Genomic DNA, 22,438 nt, shown 5'->3' with positions numbered 1-22,438 from the left:
TTTTTATTTTGCAGATTTGAATTTGTGCATGTCGATTGTGTGTGTGTGCTTTAAATCAATGAAGTTTGATTAACATCACAGCTTTTCAAGTCAATAAAGTGCAACACTGTGCAAAGACTTTCCAGTGTTTAGTTTGCTCCAGCAGAAAACGAAGTGTGCTGCTGTCAGAGGACTCAGTGCTGCCTGTGTGAGTTCCCTCTGTGTTATACTGACAGGCCCATATGTTACTGACACAATCTGCCTGGTTCTCCGCACTCTGATTGTTATTAGGGAGCCATTGCTGTTGACATGAACCTCGGCATCAGTCTGCAACAAATCGCTGGCACTGACCTTGCTCTTTCTCATATGCTCTGCAGGGCAAATCCTGGGATTATAGCCTGGATTCAGTCTCTCCCTACAGTGAATGCATTTTCTATATGTGTGTGTTAAAGTGAAAGAGCAGTGAAAATAAAAAAAGTTGAAACTCTTTTTGACTATTATTTTTAACTAGTTGGTGGAGGAAGGCTATTTCAGCAAACTTCAGCAGCTTTTTCATTGATTTGGTTGTAGTTTGAAAAAATTATATCAATAAAAGCAATCTAGTTCAAATAAAATATGACTAAAACTGCTTCTTACTGCAAGTTAATGCTCCACTCTATATTATTTCAGAAATGTAGATAACACCCTGATGAAAAAACGTTGAGCTTTATGAATCACAAATTAATTTATTGGATGTTAAGGTTGTTTTCTGTCATTTAGACCTTGGTAAATCCAACTTCCATGTATTATTTAGCAGCGGTGTAATGATTTTGTCGCTGTTAACGATAAATGTTTTTAGATTTAAGCCAGTTGACTAGCAGTGTGCAGCAGCAAGTGGGAGAGGCTCTATATGGCTCACTTAGCTCCTTTTAGGGCTTTAAAACCAATAACTGTCTTACAACGGGAAGCTCAAGCTAACAAGCCAAATCTGATTAGTTTCAAATCTTTTGTTGCAAAAAAATGATACAACATTGTTGTAAATTGCATCTTAAAAGAAAAATTAAACCTCACAAATAGCAACAACTTAATTTTATTTAATCCAGCTCTATGCTTTTTGCCCCTACTTCAAATTTTGTTCTTTTAATATTTAGTCTTGTGCCTTCTTTTTATTTGCTTCTGCTACCGTGACAAAGTCAAATTTCCTCACTGTGAGACAATAAATGTCTTCTATTTGTATTTCCAATTTCAAATACACTAAAGGAGATTTGTTTGTTTATTTATTTCTTGCAAGTCAAGCTATTATTAAAATAAAGAAAAGACTAAAAAGCTCTGAAAGAAAATGTTTCCTTTGCTTTTGTTTTAAAGTTGAGGTTGACCCTTTGTGTGAAAGCTGTTCTTCCCCATTTATCACAGTAAAAGGGTGTGTGCTGGAGGGACTTTAAAGAAACATCATTTTCCTGGACATCCTGGCAACTTCAGGTTCTCTTGAGCATTGAAGCCCCTCAAAGAATGGTTGATAGGAGAATCACAGAGTACAGAACAGAAGGTTGAATAATATTTTACAACAAAAACAGCCTTTATTGTCAGCCATCGTTGTAAACACACAATCAAGGTTAGCATCGGTCATGGTGGGAAGAAAGGTTAACTTTTGGCTTGGAGCAGGAAATAAAATATGGCCTTTGTTGTCATGGTTACAGGAATTGATTTTCAGATAAAGTTTTGGTGTTTTTAGAACCCGCAGACATGTCCTGCGTTAATACTGGTTTGAGTTTGAGCTTTGATAATTTTTTTGCCATCTTGTCAACGAATCCAAACAGAATGCTTGTTTCTGTAAATGCCTTTAACTTAAGAATGAGATACCAGAACGCTTAGAGTCTCACCTCTATGCAAACACACCCCAATCCATCCCGTCACTCATTATCTACAACCTCTTGTCTTTTTGTCTCCTTTTAGGCCAATGGGACCTTCATCTGAGTCAAGTGTCGCTATTCAACATTCACGAAGCAAAACAAAAATCTGAGCGGAGGGGAGATTAAAAGGAAGGCACTGAGGCGCGCGAGGGAGGAGGCGAAAACAAGTAAGAAAGTAAAGAAACAAAACAAAGGGAGGAGAAAAAAAACGAAGCGAGACGTGATTTTTTTTTTCTCTCCTCTGAAACCTTCCTCAGCAAACAGCCCTGGGAGGAGGGATGCTGGGGCATTCAACATGAGAGGAAGGCAGATATAAGAGGGTGAATATGAGGATGGGGGGGGAGCTGTCAAATAGGGATGTGGAAATTATAGTCATTTTCAGGAACTCCCAGAAAGAAATGATTCTGGCGCTAGACAAAGAGCCAACTGAGATCCATGAGCCACTCATATGATGAGGGGAAAAAATGGGGAACCAAAAACAGAGAAAGGTTGGATTCAGGTCGGATATTGGATTTCAGATTTCAGAGCGTTTTGTTAAGCAGGTTATTGGGTGTGAAGGTGTTGATGTCTGTGTGTGAGCGTGTTTGTGTGCGGATACGGGTGGCTCACATCAGATTTTTGCAGGTTTTGGGTGATTAGAAGAGAATGTCAACCAGGGTTTCACCTGAATCTGACCTGTCAGAGCAAAAAAATAAAAATCTGAAGCACTGAACTTAAAGTTTAGGTTCACTGTAAAATGAAGTTGGCACGCTCTCTATCATGATCTAAAGGTTAAATCCCATCATAACTAAAGCCATTTGTTATATTTTCAGTGTGGTTATATTCTTTGTTTTCTGACTGTTGAAGCTCCTGTGATGAAGGGGAAAGAAACCCCTGGGGCAAATGAAAATGTAGCACCACTTTCGCTGCTGCTGATTACTTTTTGGGATAAAATAGCTCAGGGAATAGTTTAAGGTTTCTCTTTTTGCCCCCAAATTCTAATAAAGAGTAAGATCGATTGAGTTTGACTGGAAGCCTGCTTGGTTTAGCTTAGTGTAAACAATGTAGTTTCTGGCAAAATCCTTTAAAGGACTTGAACTTTCCCCCATTGTGTTACTTTACAGCTATGCACATCAGTCTATATTTGTCGGATTAACCAACACAAAGCTGTGCATTTTTTATTATTTGCCCTACTTTAATATGACATAAAATCATGTGCAAATGAACTTTTTAAGAAGAGACTGATTTACAACACACCTGACAAAGAAATAAAAAAATCTAATTTTTATACATGTGTTCTGTTGTAGCAATTATACAAATTCACTGTGGAAGCAGTGCATACCCCAGGCACCTTATTGCACCAGGAGCTTTTTCAGAGTAGAGCAACTTTGCACGTTTGGACTCAGATCCTATCAGGGTTGCATTACTCGTTGGCTTTAAATGGAACAACAAGCAAGCAAAATGTTTATTTTTCCAGAACCACCAGCATGTTATGTGCCTGATTTTATCTTATTTCCCTACCCTTATTTTGTTGGATCTCTCTTAGATGAGTTCAAATATAATTTTTTTGAAGTATTTTTTTAAATCAATGCTCATATTTATTAAGGCTGTTTATAGACTGGATGAACAGATTTTTTTTTTGCATATAACTTGTAAACTCGACTAGATCCTCTTTGCTTTTCATCAACCGACTTCCTGCCTGAACTATTAACTGGGCTCTACTGTAGATTGAAGTGGAGTTGGTGCGGCAAATGTGTATAAAAAAGCAAAACAAACAACAGGGTACAGCATAAGGCAAGTTAAATTCAAGACTTTTTAATGCCACTTGAAATAAAAATTTAAGACCAAATTCACACGAAACACAAGAAAATCCCGCTTGCGACAACTTAACCCAAAGGTTTATTTTAACATAAACCACTGCACTGATGTTTCAAATTTCAAAAAACTTCCCATACAGGAACAAAGCTAAAAAAACACACAAATGACAGATATATTTTAACTGAATTCACAAACTTTGTTTTAGCAGGGAACAAAACAAATCAGTTTTAAAGCCACAATATAACCAGTGCTAAGTCTTTTTTGCAGCTATTTTTCTTTGTATCGTTTTCTTAGTATATTTGATTTGGTGATAAGTGGAGGCATTGCAGAGACAACGATGGAACAAAACCGAGAAATACCGGCTGTTTCTCTGTAACTCGATTTTGACTCTTTGTGTTTCGTGCTTCGCATGTGCGACTCCCCTGCCTTAATTCCCATCGTTCCGAGCTTGAATGACTTCTTGCACAAAATACATTGTGCCTCATGTATGCTCCCTGGTTTTAGCCATGGAGAAAACTCTTGGCTGGAGACAATTTTCATTACATTTACACTTGCTCATATTTTCCAGAGAAAAAGTAAATGGCGCATCTCCCAAATGTCCCGGCCGCAACAACGCTTTTATTGGTTCCACTATCGGGACGGAACCAGTAATGGCGAGCCGTTATTTTTTTGAAATAAAAAAAAAATGGTAAATTTTAATGTTATATTTAGATTACAAAAGTAAATCGTAATAAAAATGATCCTATTTATGATGTTTTAAAAAGTAAGGCTTACGAAAGACTGATTTAAGACTTTTTAATACCAATTAAGGCCTAAGGTTTATTTTGAAGAATTCAATACCTTTTAAGACTTTTTAAGGACCCGTGGGAAACCTGAAACAAACAAAAATGGTCGTATAGCCACCCATTTTAGAGAAGAGGCCGGTTTGACTATAATTGCTCTGAATATTCCAACTGACACATTTTAAATCAAATCGTCCATTTGGTTTGAAGGGGATTGGCAGCCTAGTGGTAGAGCTTGGAATCCTGAGGTTCTGAGTTCAAGCCCCCCACTTCCACAGACTGCCACTCTGGATCCCTGCGCAAGACCCTTAGCCCCACACTGCTCACAATGGCAGCCCACTGCTCTCCAAGGGGATGGGCTAAATGCAGAGAATTCATTTCGTTGCGCTGGACTTGGGACTTCCAGTCAGTTTTAGAGTTGATTTTAAATTTCTGCTGTTTGTTTTTAACGCCATCCATGGCTTGGACCCCTCTTACTTGTCTGAGATTTAAACTTTCCGCAATTGTGGCAGAGCTTTACGCTCCTCGGGTCAGCTTCTGTTAGAGGTCCCTAGGTCAGGACTCAAACAGTGGGGCGATCGTTCTTTTTCCGTCGCTGCTCCTAGACTGTGGAACAAACTACCCCCTGACATCCGCACTATTACTGAACTCAGCCTTTTTTTTAAAAAGCTTAAAACCCACTTTTTTAATTTCCTTTCTATGCACCTCTGGAAGGCTTTTAATGTCCTGCAGCGCTGCAGCACTACAGCAATTTTAATTGTATCTTGTATGTTTTGTATGTGTTATGTATTGTTTTATGGCTTTATTGTAAAGCACTTTGGGTACCATTTGGCTATTGTAAAGGGCTATACAAATAAATTTGATTTGAAATTTAATTTGTGACAGTGGAATGACAATAAAGTTGAATTCTATTCTATTTTTTCCAATAACTACCCCTCAATATTATATATATCATCATTTAAATATGGTGGTCCGCAGCACTTTGTGCCTGTTATTAATTACACATGCAGTCTAAGTAGGTCACCAGCAACACGGCAACTAACTGCACATTAAATCGCTTGTTATTTTGGATCTTAACAGTGGAAAACTGAACAGAGAAGCGAGAATGAGACTGGGATGTAGACATGCGTGGTTATAGATAGGGGCCCTCAGGGGCCAACACCACTGTAGAAGTGGTTCCTGGACCCTGTAATGAACGCTGTATTAAAGGCATATTACAAAATACATTTCTGATAAATAAATGATATGTGTTTAAACAGAAAGAAAAAAAGTACCTTTAATTAATATATTTATATTTTTTTTTACAGCTGTAAAATGAAATTGAGGCTTTTACAGTAACAGCCATTCAAAATGGCCCTTCCCAGTCAAACCCCAGCTGAATGGCGGCCCACGTCCCTGCAACTCCGAGCAAAATCCCTTCCAACTTCCAGCCACTGGATTGACCCCCTCCTTGTACGCATAGTTTTTTCTCTGACTCCACCCTTTCACTGAATCACAGGGTCTGACCAGGAGATGATGCTTCTCTTTAGATCTTAATATCATCAAATCATAACAGAAAGAATATTTTAGTACAAAGATTGGTGTTTAAAAAGGAATTGTAGGGGACCAGTAGCCTGGGTGCCAGTCCGAACTTAGTCCCGCCCACAAGGTTTGAGTTCGGGGAAGTTCGGTCTGGCTCTGCTCCATAGTAGCGCGAGTATTAATGCCCACTGTCAGGCGATCCAATCAAATTGTCAGGGCGGGCTTTATACGATGATGGACAGATGATCAAGAGTAACGTAATCAACCACGTGACCAATGCGCGCTTGGGTGACAACAACAATGGCTGCCGCTGGAGAGTTTGGGTGAGTAGATTCTGCTATTAGGTCTGTTCTAGAAGATATCGACAGCAAATTAATTTTAAAAGAGGAACAGAGAAACGCGATCAAGTCTCATCTTCTTATTCTAGGCGTGAAACTGCACGCTTTGATTTTTGTGGACAACAACTATGCCTCGCTTAACATACGTCACGCACTCCGTTGCTCTTATTGGTTGTAGATCTATCCAATTGAGTGCAGAGGCATTTTTTTTCCTGGTTCGTTCGAAACACGCCCCATAATCACAGCTCTATGGAGCAGTATCAGACTCATATTCTGACTAGAATTGAGTCGGACTACGTCAGGCTAGGGGACCAGGGCCCATAAAGGAAAGTGGAGAATTTGGAATGGCTTCAATCCTGTTGCAATAAGACAGTTTTTATCTGCTAGATTTAAGATTTCCAGAGTTGCAAATGGTTCTTTAGTTCACTTTTGTTGTTAACATTTTTGTTTTAGTCTTTTATTTGGTGCCCCCATAAAAAAATGTCCCCCTCCTCCCTGTAAATGTGGCCTAGAAGAACCACTGGATGGAGGTTCACCTGCTAGCAGGACAAGAAGGGTCCAAACTGTCCTGCCAGAGGGGCCTCTAACAGGAAACAATGTCCTGTCCATTCAAAGAAATAACTAGAATGAAAAATAACTAGAATTTTGACTTTTTTTTTAATAATAGCTTTCAATCAACTCACTAATGACAACGTTTAGATTTAAGTCATAAGTAGACTTTTAACCATAAAGCCATAAAGTTAATCTACAGCTTGCACCTCATTGCTTTCCTTTTTATCGTTAACCCAAACATATGGGCTTATCATAGTAAAACACTGAATGTCACCATTCCAGTCTCAGTGTGTGTTAGTTAGCGGGTGGCTCCCCTCTTTTTTTGAAGTTCGTGATGAAGCGCTCTCTCATGTACGATTAGTTGTCTGGCTGATCGAGCGACCGGGAGCTCCAGCAGACTGAAGTAAATTGCCTCTGATAAAAAAAGTCATTTGTATGCCGGTGAATGCGTAGAGAATACTGAGACGTGCCAGTGTGAAGAGGGACACACAGGCAAACACGCGTGTTTGGTGACAACGGGGAACGACCACATAGTGCAAACGTACACACAAACACGCACACATACACACACAGATACTAAGCTGTGAAAAAAACAGCTTCAGGCAGGATTCTTCCCTCTTCTAAATCACTAGTTTTTTCTCAAAGTCTGTGCTTCTCTTCTGCCACATCACAACGCACTTATCCCTCGTTCTCTCTAATAATTCTGGTTCTCTCGATCCACAGCTCTCAGAGAAGTGTGTTTATCTCAGGGAGGATATTGGTTGCTGATCATAAATGGCTTTTCTCTGACAGGGTGGCATCACAGATGAGCCGAGAGCTCAGAGGGGGAAAGGAGCTTGGGGTGGGGCGGGGGTTGACAGTGAAGGCGTAGAGATCAAGAGGGAGATCGAGGTAGGCGGAGGGAAAAAATGCAAGACAGATAGAGACGCGGGTTATCACGGCAGCGTGACAGGTGTCAGCGAGGCTCTGATAAATGTGTTGCTCCTAAATGCAAGCAAGCAACCATTCGCCAAGCAAGAGTAGCAGAGTAATTCACTGAAAGCAGCCGTGCACACTGAAATACAGTACATGCACTACAAGCTGATTACATTAAAGCAAAACAATAAACAGGAGCTTTGTTCACTGCAAACAAAGCAAGCGCTGTTTTAATTTCAGTTCATTGTGTTAATGCAGACCAAGCACTTTTGGTGTTTACCGGCTGGGCTGTTCAATTCTGTTTATTCCTCCTGCGGTAAATCCATTAGTGCAGCATGAGTTGCGCTAATTTCTTCCCATCCAGTTTCCCAAATTTTATTTTATGTCATTAACTTTTCTTTGTCTCCCTGCTTCAGACCAGGTGTCTATGAGTGATTGCCAGCCCACTCTGCACTGTAAAAAGCAATACCCTCAATTAGACTTATTTCTATGGTTTACGCACACTTTAAGATTTTCAGTTCTGAAATTTCAAGTTGAGATTATGAGTTTGTGGCATTCCAGTTCAAAAATGTAAGCTTTTTCAATGAAATGTAAATTTAGGCATATCGACATCCACGTTTATCCTAAACAGGGTCGCGAGGGGTGCTGGTGCTTATCTCCAGCTGTCTACGCCAGTCACAGTGCAACACAGAGACAAACAGGACAAACAACCATTTATGCACCCACCTAAGGAGAATTTAGAGAAGCCAATTAACCTAACAGTCATGTTTTTGGACTGTGGGAGGAAGCCGGAGAACCTAGAGAGAACCCACACATGCTCAGAGAGAACATGTAAACTCCATGCAGAAAGACCCCAGGCCACTGAGCAGCCTGAATTTCAACATAACTTAACATTTTTAGTTATAAAATAGAACGTAGATCTGTTAAAGTAGATAAATTAGATCTCTTAATCTAATAAGGGATTGAAAATTAAGGTTTTAGTCCCACCTCAGCAGGTGCTTCTGTCCCTCTCAGCTGCTTATAAACTGAATAAGATGACCACCTTAGCTTTCTAAGGATTTGAAAGTGAAAGCTTCCTTCTATCTTCCTTCCACATAGTGTAGATCCACAAAACTAGAACTAAGGGACAGGTCCACTACTCAGTGACTCCGCCCAAAAACACCATAAAATTAGGTTCAGGTACCTTTATACATATAGTCCCAGCCTAGAACTTTAAACCTCAGCTAACTTGGTATGGAGACTGACTACTAGAGGGACAAACTGGCACTACTCAGTGCATTCTGAGGTCTTGCCTAAATACCCATAGCTATCCGAAACAATAATTTGAATTTTTTATCTGCTGAGATTAACAGGATGTGAGGAGTTCTGTCATTTCTAGCAAGTTTTCAATAGATTATGCAGTGCTAAGAGTTATTTAAACTCGATGAACCAATTACAAAAAATTGGTCAATAATCAAACAACTGGTGTAACTAAATAGTTTGACTTGAAAGGATGTAATATTGAAAGTTTCCTTGACAAGAAAATGTAATTTTCAAGAATGCATGTCATATACTTTGTCATAGTAAGTTTGTTTAAACTCTGTGTATACAAATTGACAATAAAAGTTGTCTAAGTCTGTCTAAGTCTAAATATCTTAACAGTTACACCTAATCTAATCTCCATGTAGGGGTCCTTAGTCTACAGTTGATGATCTAAATTCATTCTTCAACTTTGTTTGGGTCTAAATCAGGGAACGAAAACAAATTCCACTGTTAATAAATATTGACCAAACTTATTTATTAGTGTTTAAAACATACATTTTAATGCATGTTTCCTAACACCCAAAATATAGAATTACCAACTATTACATTTCATAGCATATAAGAGTCTGTAGCTCAGGGTTTTTTCACTAGTTTGTTGTGCTGCACATAGAAAGTTGATAAGTGGATCGATTAGTTGGGCTATCTGCTCAGGTAGCTGGCTTAGCGTCAGTAGCTTGCATGAGAGCTCAGCAGGATAAAATGAATTAAACAGGTTAGAGTCTGATGCCGTATTTGGTTAGAAATATAACGGAAATACTCTATGAACAATGTTGCAGAAAAAACATCTAAAAACGCCTAAAAGTAAGACTTAAAAAATGATTTTGTGTGGTTATATGTGAACATCAGGAAGCCCTTCCTTTATAGATTCTCTCATACATTTAAAAAGGAGGGTTCAGGGTAGAATATTCCCAAACGTCTGTCTTTCAAAGGTTTACCAAAGACTTTTAGTTTTAACTCCATGGCTGTCACTGATGTCTTTAGCCACAAGTATAAGAACAAAAGGTAGTAATTTTCTTTCAGTCAGTTTTACAGCAGTGTGCAGGATTTTTTGGGGCTTTTTTTTGGCATCCCATTCGAAGGACTTTATCTTCTTTTTCAGATAAAAAATATTTGCAGATTTGAAACCACAACTTTAATAACATGCAATACATTATGCTAAAATCTACACACACAGACACACAAAGCTCCAGTCCATCAGGCTTGATGAGGTGAACGGGTGTGAATCTGCCGCATCTTGCATTCCTCCATCCTCCACGCAGCAGCAGGCCTTGTCTCACGATCGATGTCGGCTTATCTTCCCGTAAAGCTGGAGTCTCTTTTCTCTCCTACTCGCCTCACGTCTTTCCATCCCTCCCCCCCCCTTTACTCATTGCTATCGATCAGCCTGTGTGTTCAACAAAGTAGAGAGCAGGTGGTGGTTAATGTAGAGTCTGGCTGAAGGAGCCCTGCCCACCGTTCTTGGATCGCTCCTCTCCTGTTCTCTCTCTTAATGCGTGCAATCAGGCTCTAATAGACCCTGGCTTAGAGCATCAAGACCAGCCATTCTCATCTGATTCGTATCACCTTTCACTTCTGCTCCTTTCAACAAATATCTGTCTGCACTGTATAATATACATTATCTGGCCAGGTTTATTTTGCTGATGACTGCTGATTCGGCAAACTGATATCATAGGCTTTCGTTTATTTATTTTTTTGAGTGGTTATGGAGCATACATTTTATCCTCTGGAAGGAATGTGCTCCTGCTGAGTAGGCACAGTCCTACTTTAGAAGAGTCCTGCTTTGCATTTTTGACAGTAATGCACTTTTATCCATGGGAGCAGCTCATAAGAACCCTGCTGTTTAATTTTGGCTTCTGGGAACTGCCCAGTGGCCAAAGCTTTAGTCTTTCATTATCTCTCAACTTCTTGCAGCCACTGAATACAGTGAGGATTGCTTAGTTGAATGTGATGTCCAAGGGCATTGGTGAAAAAGAATTTTGTTTTGCAGTCTCTCCCTTACTTTTAAAGTAACACTGTGTACCTCTTTAGCCACTACTGGCTCTAGACCTGCAACATCCCAGTGTAGCGCCTCTGAAAGCCACTGGTGACTCTCCACTGTCATAAAATGATCACTTTGGACCTTTAGATTAAATCAAACATCAGACGACAGAAAATATGTTTGATCAGGTACGTGTCAAAAACTGATGCTGTTAGCTTAATGTGACTGTTTTACAGATTAATACCAAAAATTACACTTTCATGCTGAACATAAGCAGTTTAAATTGTATATAAATAACAATGATAGATGCTTAAACAGATAAAAGACTCTTTTAAACATAATCCTGCCACTTAATATTGAATGTTGTATATGTTAATTAAATGTTCAACAGTTGCTTTACCTATAAGAAATGAAATTACGTATGACTTAGGGTCTTTTATGTATCTGTTTTATGGTTATTGTTTAGACAGGTTTAATTATTTATGTTGCTGAGATTTTATTTCAACATTTAACCAAACCAAGTCAATGTAATCTTGTTACGATAAATGTGATAGGTATTTAGGCAAATTAATATTTCTGTAGCAGTTAATGAGGGCGGACATCCTGTAATTTACCAGGATGCTTAGCGGCATGTTTTTGTATTCAATCTGACACCATGAGTGAGATGGAAGTCTGTTACATGAAGCCAGCTCAATATTGATCCTAATCCATTGCACTAATCTTAAATTTGACTTTTTAATAAAGATGACTTAAATTCTTTAGATTTGTTTTATTAATATAAAAAAAGAATTAAATACCGTACTATATCATCTGTCTCCACTAATCTAGGTTGTTTAACTGCAATGTGAGTATTTTAAGTTCCATCAGTAAAATTAAAAAACCTCAGTAATGTTTTCTTTTTTTTTCCATAGTGTATCTGATTTGGTGCCCAACCACAACTTTCAGCTTAGGTATTTATGTAAAGAGTAAAGCTCTGAGACATACGACCCATTCGATGATAATTTTGTCCCTCTTATGTTATTTGAATCAGTTTTTGAGAAGAGAAACTCACATGAAGCATCAATTCACACCGAATGTTGTATAATGAACTAAAAATTCATTAACTGTATTTCAAGTTAAACTAATACTTGGTTCAAAGTTACACAGTCTTGCTTTGAGAGATTGATTAAATGCTTCCTAAAGAGCTTCAACCGACAGTCCCTCGCAAATGGGCAATATTGGTGAAGCGGAAATAACTTTATTTTAAGATCAGATTAAAGAAGCTTAATAAAAAACACATGTCACACTAATATTTATTTTTGCCGTGTTTAAATCTTCATATGCAGCTGCAGTTGTCCACTTTGTCTCTTTAAGTGAATCCCCTCCACCTGAACTGCCCACCAGTAGGAAATGTGAGGGCTGCTTCTCTATAGGAGTCCAGGTAGGTGTAACCTTTCTGCCCTGTGGCTCCTCACTGGGATGCAGGGCTCTGGGCTCAGTGTGAACTCCTGAACCTCTTCCAAAAGAACGGATAGGAGTAGTGGAAACAAGACTCAGAAGGAATGGAGAGCACACGAGTGCTACTGGACAATTAGCCCCCCAAGGAGCATAGTTGGTGGTCCCTCCTTCCTCCTGAAGTCAGAGTACACTGACTCCCTGCTCGCATGGCAAACCAAAGAGCGAGGAAATGTGTGGGGGGGTGTGTTGGGGGTATCATCTTGTTTTGCATTCACACACCTATTGGGTGTTGTTCTGCAATAAGACAGTATATCTAGCGCCCACAGGCGTCAATACGACCCTTTTCTATTATTCAGAGCTGATTACAACACTGAGTTGAACCGAGGTGAACACTTTTTAATGAGCTTTAAAAAAGAGGGGGGAACTTTACATTAAACTTTCTGAATGTTATTGTGTCTGAATACTGTTAAAGGCACGTAAACTATGTTTGTTTGTAGAATTAACTATGTCTAAAGTATTTAGATATGCAGAAAAATAAAACTATTTGCCCAAATGGGTATGTGCGTGGTTGAATTGCTCATATTGCCCAGAGCAAGGCTGATCGACGTGCAATCCCGGTCGAGCTCGCTCACAGTTTTGTGTTTGTACATTGATGACAGGTCAGAGCACTGCCCCAGCATCCCCTGGGCAGGACAGGCAGGCTGCAGTATAGTGGAGTGCATGTGGTTTTTATAATTTCTCACAGCACCCACGTGCTCATCAACAAACAACAGACACTGCACAGACAGGACAAGGTCAACCAAAGAGAAAGGAGGCTTGATAAAAAAAAAAATATAGTGGAGACGAAATGAGAGATTTGAAGTTACTCTGGGTGGTGGTGTTTCTGCTGCAGTAATTGGCCTTTCATCTGTCAGTCAGCCGGATAATCAATAAGTCTTTATTTTTAAAACATTTTGATTTTTAATGATGTAGCATTTCAGATGTAGGAAGAACAAACAACTTCAACCGAAAAACATACAAACACAACAATGAGCTAACCAAGGCCAAGCATGGTGAAAGAAAAACAGAAAGTGAAACATGAAAGAGGTAATGCTTGGCTGGATTACAGAGGAAGTGATGATGACGACAACAAAGACGACAATGATGATGATGATGATGATGATGATGATGATTAAAAAGGTCAGAAAGGTTAGAATAGTAAAATCTAACATCCAGGTAAGAGAAATTATCATCAGATAAGTTACAACTTTTTACAAATAAATACACTAAAATTCTGATAACCTGTACAACTAATACAGAAATTTAATATTTCCAAGAATAAGAATAATAAATAAATGTGTATCACATATAAAATAACCAGTTGAATTTAATTGATCTTAGATTGGAGAAATTTAATTTTAGTGTGGGGTTAAAGGAATAGTACACCCAAAACATGATTAGCCTTCATTTTCTACTCACCCCCATGCTGAACAACACTCTGGAGTACTTTTTTGATATCTCAAATGCATCTGGAGATCTGGGAGGCTTCTTGCTGACCAAACCAGCGCATTCAGCTCGGCAAAGAACTCATGCTGTTCCTCAACACTGAAGTCCTCAGACATTTTTCTTTCGTTGTTTCTTTCTTTGCACAGGTAAACAGCACATTTCTTCTTCTACGCTTGCATTATTGCCAGAGCAGACGCTGAATGCGCACTTTCATCTGGTTTTGTCTGCCGGCTTCCGTAGCGTCGTGAGCGCGCATGTGCGCGCTTTCAGGAAATCCTATACACTACTGTTTATGCTCTAAAAACATTCTAAATGACTTCGTTTCGAGTAACTTCTGGATGCTACCCACTCAGGACACTTGGAATACATTGGACGAGCAGTATGGAGGAATATTGAAACGTTTTTTGTGGACTTTTATGGACCTCTCTGTCTCGGGCGCCATAGACCTCCATTATTTGAATGTCAGCAGACAGCAAGAAGCCTCCCAGATCTCCAGATGCATTTGAGATATCAAAAAAGTACTCCAGGGTGTTGTTCAGCATGGGGGTGAGTAGAAAATGAAGGCTAATCATGTTTTGGGTGTACTATTCCTTTAAGGGTCTTGCTCAGAGATCCAGAGTGGCAGTCTGTGGGAGTGGGGTTCGAACTCAGAACCTCAGGATTCCAAGCTCTATGCCATAACCATGAGGCAGCCAATCCCCCATGCATAATTCAGTTGCTGAAAATGTCTCTAAAGTCAACCTAACACTGTAATAATGCAGATGTTAGCTTACAAAAAATGATAATTCTAATTTCTAAACACCAGCTAAAACCTAAAATTTTGTTTGACGTTTTCTTTTAAAAACACCAGAAGCCTGTAGACCCCTCAGGTGTTTCGGAAAGCAATTAAACAGGGACCGTGAATTCAAAACCTTGTCATTATCGTTCATCTAAATACATAGAAATTAGGATCACGAAACATCACAGTACCAATGGAAAAATTTATGGAATGAAGAATCTGATTAGCTTTAAAAACCAAGAGTCAACATCACAATGGATATTGATGCATATTCATCATATCAGCTCTGTTGTGCACAAACACTTTTAGATTAGAGCTGTTCTCAGTGGTTTTACATTGTTTGTGGAATGTTAATCACAAAGATGCTTTTCTTTTACAAGATGAATTTCATATAGAATTTAACTGGAGCTCTATATGGGAGCAAAGGACTGATATAAACTGAGAAAACCTTGGGAAAATCTTAGGCATTAAAATGTAATAATAAGGTGACATTTTCCCTAACATGTAAGAATTTGGTGACTGCTGTATTTCCATATGTCTGCATGCAGTTATGTCTGCATATATGTAAGCAGGGACCTATTAAAAGGTTAGCTCTAATGTTTACACAAAAAATCACCCAAAGAATGCAGAGCAAAGTTTCAGACTTGTTTTTGCTATTTGATTGCTAGAATTTGAAAAATTGTGAATTGCAGAGAAGTTTTTGAGGGTTTTGAAGAAGAGTCTCAACATCTATAAAACCACACAGGGTTTATAATCTCCCATTTTTTTGGAATTGAAATGCTGCCATCTTAAATTGTCTCTTGACTGCTTCTAATGTGTATGATGTAGGTCTCAACAAATATCCAAGTAGGCTGAGAGATTGGCTGGAGAGCCGTGTTACAAGTCTGTAGATTTTGAAGGCTTTATCCCTGAAGGAATTGCCTTCATGAATGCCACATCTACGCCAGCCACAAACCAAAAGCACAGATGGTCCTGCTGTTCGATCAGCTCACCGCCAGCCCGTCTGGTTTCATCTGTACCCTCCTGCTTCGTTTCCCCAGGTCCAAGCAGGTGTTTGGCCCATGGACAGAGCCCAAATCAGATCTATTTCATCTGTAATCAGCTGGAGCCCCCAGCGCTGATGGAGAAGATCAGAGCCCCGATCAAAGAATCATAAGCTGGCCACGCCTGACCAGCCGACCATAGCAAGAAGAACAAGGCAGGTTGAAGTGCAGCCAGGGGAAGGAGCAGGGCCAAAGCAGCCCGTGTTGGAGCAGAGAGGGGGGATGAAAGGAGAAAAGATGGAAATTTTAAAGGCTTACAGGGTCTCTTAGGAGTGAGACATAAAAGAAGTTAGGAGCTGAGAGCCAAGGGTGAGGAAGCCTAAGATGTAAGACTGTCAGCTCTCATGGGAGCTATGGTGGGGATTTTCTCAATTTCATTAAGATGTAAAGGCCAAAGGAGATGTCTTTAGACGTGAGTGATTTTGTCCTGATAGGCATTACAAGTGATGTAGCAAAGTCTCTATAAAGTCATTAAAGTAAACTCTCCATTGTTTGTGCGCACATGAAGGAAGCAAATTGCTCAGTTTCATGAAAATTGATGAGTCTAACACATATTTGTAATGCAACCTTTTAAAGTAGGTTTCAAACAGTTTGCAGATGACAGTTACAAAATACCGGGTGTATATGAGGGGCTCTACATCTGTCACAATCATGCTCTCTTTTATATTCATCTTCTAGAGTCAAACCCTGCTTTGATTTTCAGTCTTTCATCCGTGGAGGCTCAACATGCAGACCACAAAGTCTGCCCACAAACACACAAGTCCACAAACACACATCCCTTTAATGTCAGCTGGTCACCATGAGGCCATTCATTTGCTCCTGTATGCTGAGATTTGCCTTAGAAGATGTCAATATCTATCATCTATCTATCTATCTATCTATCTATCTATCTATCTATCTATCTATCTATCTATCTATCTATCTATCTATCTATCTATCTATCTATCTATCTATCTATCTATCTATCTATCTATCATATGTTTACTTAAAAATAGTTTTCCCTCTGATTATTGGAGTAAAACTATGAATTTTTAACATTAAATCTGTTTTCTATCTAGATTTACACTGTTCAGTTTAGTTAAAATGTCTACCAGTATTTCCATGGCAGGATCAGGAGGAGTTGATGATCCCTGGTGTGATATGGTTTTGTGTGTTTTTTACAGTGAGTAGAGGGCTCATGTCAGCTCCATTAACGTGAATGTTTGAATGGAAAAAACACAGCAACAGCTCTGTAGGAACTGTTAAAAAAAAGAAAAAAAAGCCGTCTTATTTTCCTCTGGTTTCATGCATGACTCTAGAGATCCATATGAATAAATGAAAGGAAATAACAAGAAAACGCGGAGGCCCATGTTGACTTCCCTTCACTTGAAATCCTTCATGTCATCAATTTTAAAAGAAGCTCTGTAATAAGATATTTTTTTCTTTGTCCAGCAATGGAGCCGCTTTGCTCCGGACTGGAACCCACAACCTTTAAATCTCTTCCTTGATGCACTGCCAGACAGTAAATTTTTACATTTATATTCAAGGCGTCTAGTCGAGGCTTTTATAAAACTCTTTAAGCTCTGATTCAAATCTTCAAAATGAATTTTGATGGACCTCCAAGTTTTTAAAGGTTCCACTCTAACCAAAAGCTCTCAGCTGTGAAATTCATCGAATGGACAGCGTCACCTCTCGGGGCGCCTGCGTTGGTTTCACAGACTCTCAGATAACATTGTGAACCTTCTAGAATACATTTGAATCACAAAATGAAAATGGATGAACTTAGGTCAAAAATTATCATTTTGCAATCAATCTTTCTGTGTGGAAGAAGCTCAGGTTTATGGCGATTTGTCATAAGTGCTCTGCTTGATAGTTAGGTTTAAAAAGATGGACTGTGCTACAAATTAAACTTGCCTTTTGTGGCTTCCTTTTTTAATTCTAGCTAAAACTTACTGCCTGTAGGATGGAGATAAACATCAGAGTCACTAAGTGTTTTTATCAGGAGAAATAACACTGGTATTTTCACTCTAATCTTCTTTCATTTGACTCTTTGAAAATGGACTCTTATTCACTATTCCTATCACTCTGTTCTGGTTTACTAACTGTTCTAAGCTTCCTTTTTATTTCAAGAAGTGCCTATTTCTTTAAAGTTGTTATGGTAACCTTTTCTGTGGAGGGCATTCTTCAACTGAGCTAATAGGTTCCTGAAAGTACTACCTGGTTGTTACAGATCTCATAATTTAAGCCCAACTTATGTATCAAAATCTACCATACCAGAAGTTTCTATAATTAATATTTTCCAATAAAAGATATTTTGATCAAAAGATTTTCTGCAAATTTGCAAATTAAACACCTGCAACATTCAGTTGTAGTTTTCCAGCAGGTATGAAGCAGATTTGTTTTGCTCTTTGTGGAGTAAAATATAAATAATAGATCAATTTCCTCACACTGCAAAAATGTAAATCTAAGTAGGTCATTTTTGTTAAAATAACAAAAAAATTTCTTGACTTGAGCAGGTAAGTGAGACACTTTGCCAATGGAATAAGACAATTTACATGTAAAATAAGAAAAAAAAAAAAACTAGTCTTTTATTTCAAGTGCATACTATCTAATTCTTATTTTAAGGGCAGATCTCAGGATTCCAAGCTCTTGAGATCTTAAATTCTGAAATTAATGGTGAATACACTTATTATAAGAAGTTTTTACTAATTTTCAGAATGTTTTTGCGGTGCACATAGCCTACCAACTTACAGCTCTCTGGCAGACATGATGTGAAGGGTTTAGGGTTCACTTAGTTCCAGCTCCAAGGCTGTCTGTGTTTCAATTAATTTGTTAATTTATTTCAGCCAGCTGACTGGCAGTCTTCAGCAACAGATGAGGAAGAAAGCTCTGCTGTGTTACTCTTTTGCCAAAAAAAACCTCAGTTACTCTACATCCTCTAATAAAAAGGGCTTTTCTAGCGTGAGTGTAATAGAAAATGTTCAAATTTTTTTTTATGTTGTTCTCCTTATCAGTAATAACCAAAAATCCAACAGCTAGATTCATTAGCACTCAATTAAAATCTCCATTTAAGCTACAATGCTAACATTCAACATTAGCAGCATACAAAACTGGAATCAGGATTGTTGGATAAGTGGACTAAAAAAGGGTTTTGGCTTTTCTGAAAGAGGTATATAAAGATATTTAATTTGCATTTTTTGACTCAGTCTTTGCTTTTGTAGTAAAACAGTGCAGGGCTTTGGAAATATGGAAAGTTCTGAATGAAAGGGGAAGTCCTGAAGGTCATTTTTACTATTTAGACTGTTGAAATGAACAAAAAGGAAATAAATCCAAGAAGAAAAAAAAAAACATTCTTAAATTACTACTACATCTCAGATGGCATTTATTTCTGCACTTATTTCACATAAATACATTTATTTCTGTATTTATGTTATTGTACTGCTTGGATTTCAAGTATCACGTCACATTTTACACTGACGTACTTTGGTAATTAATTTACTAACGATGCAAGTTAAAGTAACGGTTTTAAATTTTTTAAAGTTTGGGTGTAAATAGTTATAGTCGAAGAAGAACCTCAGCTCCCATCTTGATAGGAACTAAACTGTACCAACCCTTGATAGGACTTAAATATAGAAAATGGATTTATGACAATATGGGGAAATCCATTACTACTAATGAACAATCTTAATTTAAAACTGTTCTGATTAAATAATTTTGAATTTGAATGTTAAAAATCACCTTTGTTAGTCTTCAGAAACTCAATGCATGTCTAACCATTAATGCGGCAATGCTGCTCCAGCTATCCTTTATGATGATTTCAAAAGTGAGGAGAACACACCATAAAAGTCTTTGAGCCGCTCTCAACCCCTTTTGTCCTCAAGGTGTGAAATCGTTTGATCCTGCTTGTAGAGCTCAGTTGAAACGGGCTTTATGTGTTGCAGGGAGTTTTGATTTGTGTGTGCATTTTAAAGCGCTGGTGGAGCAGTAAAAGAGGGAGAGAAGGGAGAGGATCTGGGCTGGGGGGAAACAGCAAGGAGGGGAGGAAGGAAGCTAGTGGAGCTTGATAAAGGGTGGGGCAGGGGCTGCCTAAGTGCATCCTTTCTGTCTATGATTGAATGTGAGTTTGCTTTATTGGGGGCATTTTCAGGTTGATGGACATTAAGTGTGTCCTTGTGTGATATTCTAAGTGGAAGGCCGTGTTTTATCCAACGAGGCTCTGTGTAACCCACCAAAGGTCAGAGTTGGAGGTAAAAAGGCAAACAAAGCCAGGAAAGAGTAACAATCAGCACTGACTGCAACAGAGTGCCTCATCCGTGGGTTTTTGTGTGCTTGTCGTTACGTGTTTGGCTTCCAGGAAAGGCGAGGTGGGGGGAAAATGAAGGACAGGAAGGCAACAACCGGGACCAGAACGACACAGCACCAATAAAAAAAAACGACAGATTGGGGTTGAGAATGTTCATCTCTTCCCGTTTTTTTCTTTTCCTGACAACCTCTCACTTAGAAACAATCCTGCGTTCCTTCTCCCTACAGGGACTCATCTGATCTCCAAATACACCCTGACACAAAGTGCGCGCCAAACACACAAACACACAGCTTGAACCCACGTGTATAACACAAAGTGACAGAGGCATGCAGGAGCTCCGATGCCTAATCAGAACATGTGGCCTATTTCTCTGTATGTTTTAATGAGCTTTCCATTGTGGAGTGGAGAAAGAAATTATTAGACTGTTTTGTCTCAGCTCATTAGTTATAGCAGGCTCACCGACAACAACAGCGGCTAAGAGATGATTTGATACCGCCTGCAGAGTTATGTGACACCGCAGGACCTTAAGGAGTCCGCGGTGACAGACGGAGCAACTGTCTTAATTTGGTCTTGAGGGAAAAGCAAGACTCCATTCATCTTCTTATGACACAGCGAGGGATTATATGTGCCGGCTCGATTGGAAAGAAACAGAAAAATTCATCATAGACTGAATGTAGTCGTCTCCCCTGCTGCCCATAAAGATCCCTGCAGATCTGCCGTCATGATTCAGTGAGCAGGATTATTTGCAAAACGGTGTCAAATAAGGAGAAGCAATCAGGAATCCGGAACACTACTGCAGGTAGTTATTCGGTCTTATTCTTAATAGCTCCGTTTTGTCTCTGTTACTACTGGCTCATGCTGCTAGCGATGCTAAGTCATTCAGAATGAAGTGCAGAATTTACCAGTAAACTGTGGCTTTCACGTTTCTCTATTAGAAACCGCTCCGCTCTCAGAGTAGGTCTATTCCTGGAAAGTTCTTTGTGTTACTCTGTACGACCTTTGAACTTTTCACAACCACAAACCTCATTGTAATTCTCTGGGATGTATGTTGATACAGGGAATTAAAATGGTTATAATATTAATTTATTTATTTTTGTTTTCATAAAAATGAGAAAAAAATATCGCTTGAATTCAGTCAACTCAGTTCCCCTGTGTGTAAACTTCTCAGTATAAATACAGCTGTTGTATGAAGGCCCCAGAGGTTTTATAGAGTATTACTGAGTAAACATCATGCAGACTGAAGGATGCAGGACAAACATCAGAGGGAAACTTATTCATTTTTAAGTCCAGAAAACACAATTGAACTAAATCTGAAACAGCACATGTTTTCTGAGAGTGCATAGAAATAATGCAGTGAGACCTATATAAAAAGTTTTTTGCAGAAAAGCAAAATTCACAATTTTCCTAATAGTGTTTGCATGCTGCGGTTCACATAACCTGCTTCTTCCGGAATCCTTCTATGACTTATTAAGTTTCTGCAGTAAAATGAAGCAGATGATGAGAGAGATGGTTTCTTTCCCCCTCTTAGCTTTGCCTTGCCTCTCCCTCTTTCAACATTTGCATCCTTTCAGCTCCTCGTGTCTTTGCTCCTTCTTCTCAATCTGTTCCCCGCTCACTCAGGCGTTTGCCCGGCAAGGCCATCAGCATCGATCCAATAAAGCTGGTTGCTAGCATTGCAACGCTTGCAGAGCTTTCACCCAAATCCAGTGGTTTAAGCATGCTCGTTTAACGGCACGTCACCTCGATCTGATGTGGAGATGAAGAGGGAAGGGCGGGGGGCTTGTTTTCCAGCCTCTGTTTTATTTCTTTTCACCTCAAAATTTAATCAATACCAGCCTTACTGGTTGGGATTAGACACAAACCAGCTCAAATGCTCACCCCCTCCCTCCCACTTTTCACCAAACACATTTCTGAATCGGAGCTACCTTTCCTGCCAATCCACTGAACACAGTAAATGTTTGTTTGCCAGCACAAAAATTTTATGTTTCCATGTGGGAATTGAAGAGAAAGCTGGTTAGTATTTTTGCTCTCAGTACTAATTTTGCGTATCTTTATTTTGCATCTGGTTAAAGATTAACAGCAGTGGCAGGTGCTCTATATTAGTGGAGGAAAACTTATTTCTCCATGTATATTCTCAGTGTTCCTATAGGGATACAATGTTTAAAACAATTTCATAACATTGGATTTTCTCCCCTACTGAGCAAATGCACTCAAATTAAAGGTTGTTTTTCTACTTTTCAGAGCTGGCTCCTGCTACTGCAGTGAAAAAAAAAAAAAACTGCTTTTTGTACAAATTGATCCGATCTGTATACTGTACGTGGAAATTTCAACATGTTCGCCTCTGAGTTTCTGCAGCAGTT

General features: G+C 39.0%; 1 protein-coding gene across 4 annotated transcripts in view; it reads left to right on the top strand.

Annotated features, from left to right (window-relative positions):
* The window catches only part of sema4c (sema domain, immunoglobulin domain (Ig), transmembrane domain (TM) and short cytoplasmic domain, (semaphorin) 4C), a 147,951-nt gene that overhangs the window by 45,913 nt on the left and 79,600 nt on the right, over positions 1-22,438 (top strand). For 3 of the 4 annotated variants that reach the window (XM_038297053.1, XM_038297051.1, XM_038297052.1), the window contains one exon: positions 1,912-2,035. The exons of the other annotated variant lie outside the window; for it this stretch is intronic. The gene's annotated coding sequence lies outside the window, so the exon portion shown is untranslated. The remainder of the gene's footprint in view (positions 1-1,911; positions 2,036-22,438) is intronic. 4 annotated transcript variants of the gene reach the window in all.

This window comes from Cyprinodon tularosa, unplaced genomic scaffold, assembly GCF_016077235.1.
Source record: "Cyprinodon tularosa strain WSP-4 unplaced genomic scaffold, ASM1607723v1 ctg380, whole genome shotgun sequence".
NCBI classification, from domain to species: domain Eukaryota; kingdom Metazoa; phylum Chordata; class Actinopteri; order Cyprinodontiformes; family Cyprinodontidae; genus Cyprinodon; species Cyprinodon tularosa.
The sequence above is the reverse complement of the archived record's forward strand: the minus strand, read 5'-3'. Positions and strand labels throughout refer to the sequence as shown.